A 3175-nucleotide genomic window follows, 5' to 3' on the forward strand; every position below is an offset into this window, starting at 1 on the left:
CCCTTTTCCGTCACAAAAAGAGTTGAGTTTTTCTCACCTGCTTTCAAATGTCTATCTTTCCCCCTTCCTTCCCTATTTTGAGCAGTGAGACAAACTATTAAATGAATTTGTTATATCTCACAGTACTTGGCCAAGAAGAAGGGGTATTCGAGTCACTACCACAACAACCTCTTAAACCTAAGAGGCGTGCAAGGAAACCACCATCGTCTCCATGAAGTTCATCTCCATCACCATCTTCGGTTTACTTTCAATTCATTCCAATTCTCAACAAAGAAGATGTTGAGGGCATTCACAAGTCCATCGAGGCACTTTCTGCAATGATGCGAACCCTTACCACCAAGTTACCATGGAAGAAACCAAGATCATTGTCGCCGTAGTGGACAAGATTAAAGAGTAAGTAAGTAAGATTTCTGAGGACTTTACCTATGTGGAACAAGTGAAAAACCTTCCACTTATTTAGCTATGAAGGACAAGCTCTCGAAAAAGTTCTCCACTACTAACATACCAAAGTTTAAACCTACTGAAAATCCAATATTCCATTTGAAGGCCTTTTCTGCAACCATGGTTATAACCTTGGCTTTGATTTATTGATATTCTTATCATTCTTAATTGCATCAGTTTAATTATTCCCGTTTGTATAATTCACAAAAATTACATTGGTTACTGTTTTGGGTGTTTTTTGGTCCCTCGGGAGAGTTACGTCACCAAGATTGGTCCCGCGCGATCTGTACCTGCAAAACACGGAGACTCAGATTGTTAGGAGCTCCGCCTTCGATGATCAAGTTAGTATCAAAGTAAAAGTGCGGAATGGTAAAAGTAAGATCTTCTCGGATTCCAAGTTTAGGTGAATTCTCTGATGTTAGAGATGTGTGTATGCAGCAATAAATGAACGTGCCCCCAAAATGGGGTAATCTTCCTATTTATAGGGTCATTAGTAAATGTGCCCGTCCTTAGGTTACTCTAACCTAATTCTGATGGGTTGCGCCGTATTGAGGCTTTCTCAAATTTTGGGCCGTAAAGGCCGCCTTTTTCCCAACATCCTTGGAGGAACACGTGTCGTACGGTGATTAGTCCATCTTGGAAATCTCATAAGGTGACACGTGTCACCATCTTATTGGGCCACTTGGTATGGGTAATTTTACCCAAAACATTTGCCCTCACAGATATGACGTGGCGGGCCATGTGGCATATATGATGAGTGGCATTATGTCACAATTAAGGTTCATTTTGATGGTCATTTTCCCACATTTGCGGCTTGTTTGCATCCTTTTCTTTACACTTAGTTCCCTTTCCCTTTAGGCATCTTCTTTCCTAGATTTTGCCCATTTTTCCTACTCTTTACTTTGATTTCCATGCTTATGCTTTGTAGGAACCATCGGGGTTTTCAAGAGGAGGAAGCTAAGCTCAAGAAAAGCTGAAGGAAGCAAGATTCAGCGGAGGTTCGGCCGAACCTCCTGAAGGTGTGGCCGAACCAGGGTGTGGTCGAACCTGCTCAGTGGTCCGGCCGAACGTCGAGTCAGAGTCAAGAAGCAATTTGACAATTTGGCAATACATGGTTCTAGTGTGGAAACATAGAGGCTATGTTAGGAGAAACCGATTAACCCCGGAACACGGCATCTACATCTACCCATCTTCCTTGGTGTTTAGTTATATTGATTTTAACTCGTTTTATCTTTAGTTTAATCTCTTAGTCATTCCTATCCTTTGTCCCGAGATAGCTTAAAGTCTAGTGATGAATGCGGTGTTTTATGTGCTTCTCCCTGTGGTTCGACCCCTCTTCTTGCCATATACCTGTATTAGGATAAGTCGAGTGTTATAAATTGTATTTGATTCAGGTGTAGTTGTCTAACGACGCAATTATTCCTTTACCAAATTGGCGTCGTTGCCGGGGAAACGGCTTCCATTGCTATTTCATTGCTTGTTTGAGACTATCTCATCTTTTATTTGTTAGTGTTTGCTACTTTTTGTTACTTGTCAGTGCTTACGTTCTTCTTAGCTTTGTTGTATGAACAGAGGACGAACCCACTCAAGATCTTTGATTCCCATCGATCTAGAACTAGAGAGGTCTTTGTCCCTACTTCGAAGAGAAGCAAGAGCTAGGAGTAGAAATTCTCACACCCCGACGAGAGAAGTAAGAGAATTAGAAGATACTCCACCCTCTTCACCCTCAAGTGAAGAATTAGATAGCCCTAACTCATCATTAAGTCCGGGAATCAACCCTTTCTCAACCTATAAGTTCGAGAATGAAGAAGGTCCTAAAATGGGAGAGAATACGCCTTTGAGTCGTCTTGGGGCTCTCGAAGCCTTTAGAGCACAAAGTGGGATCCTAACTCCTACTACTCAAGCCAACAATTTCTAGATCAAGCCTAATTTGATTTCTTTGATTGAGAGGAAACAATTCTCAGGTGGAAAGTTTGAGAATCCTCATGAGCACTTAAAAGAGTTTGAGAAATATTGTGACACAGTAAAGGCCAATGGAGTGACTCAAAAATATATTCGCCTCAAGATGTTTCCATTTTCACTAATTGGGAGAGGTCTAAAATGGCTAGAGAAGGAGGTGCCCCCTAATTCTCTCACAACATGGGACCAAGTGACTACGGCTTTCCTGAGGAGGTTTATAACCATAGGAAGACCGCCGAGGCTCGGTCTTTGATTCAAGGTTTTCGCCAAAAGAGTGGTGAGTCTCTAAGTGCGGCATGGGAACGATACAAAGAGCTTCAACGTCAATGCCCGCACCAAGGGATACCCAAGTATCAACTCATTCACACTTTCTATGGAGGTCTCACACCTCAAGGAAGAACAAGCCTAGACGTCGCGGCTGGCGGTCCAATCATGAGCAAAGGAGAGGATGAAGTGGAGTGTAGTATAGAGGAGGCCGTAAAGCACTATGATGATTGGTCTGAAGGAGAAAGGGATGCTACTTCTAGTAAGCGTGTTTATGCATTGGAGCAAGCCAACGCAATCAAAAACCTCTCTACCCATATCTCCAAAATGACCAAGCAAATGGATGAATTGATGAAAGAAAGGTCCAATCCTCACGGTAATACCTCCCCTTCAACCAAGGGAAGCAATGGTATGGATACTTCCTCCTCCTCTTCTTACAATACAATGCCCCAAGGATGCATGTTTTGTTCTAATTGTGAAACCTATGATCATGATACCTCCCATTGTGTAT

The 3175-nt window shown here is 42.4% G+C and overlaps 1 non-coding gene across 1 annotated transcript; it reads right to left on the reverse strand.

The window, feature by feature from the left end:
- Nucleotides 1-2638: 2638 nt before the first annotated feature.
- Nucleotides 2639-2744, reverse strand: LOC145573520 (small nucleolar RNA R71). Its single transcript, XR_014097520.1, has one exon. It is a non-coding gene; the product is annotated as a small nucleolar RNA R71 (small nucleolar RNA).
- Nucleotides 2745-3175: the final 431 nt, after the last annotated feature.

Source organism: Chenopodium album, chromosome 12, assembly GCF_948465745.1.
Source record: "Chenopodium album chromosome 12, dcCheAlbu1.1, whole genome shotgun sequence".
Classification (NCBI taxonomy): domain Eukaryota; kingdom Viridiplantae; phylum Streptophyta; class Magnoliopsida; order Caryophyllales; family Amaranthaceae; genus Chenopodium; species Chenopodium album.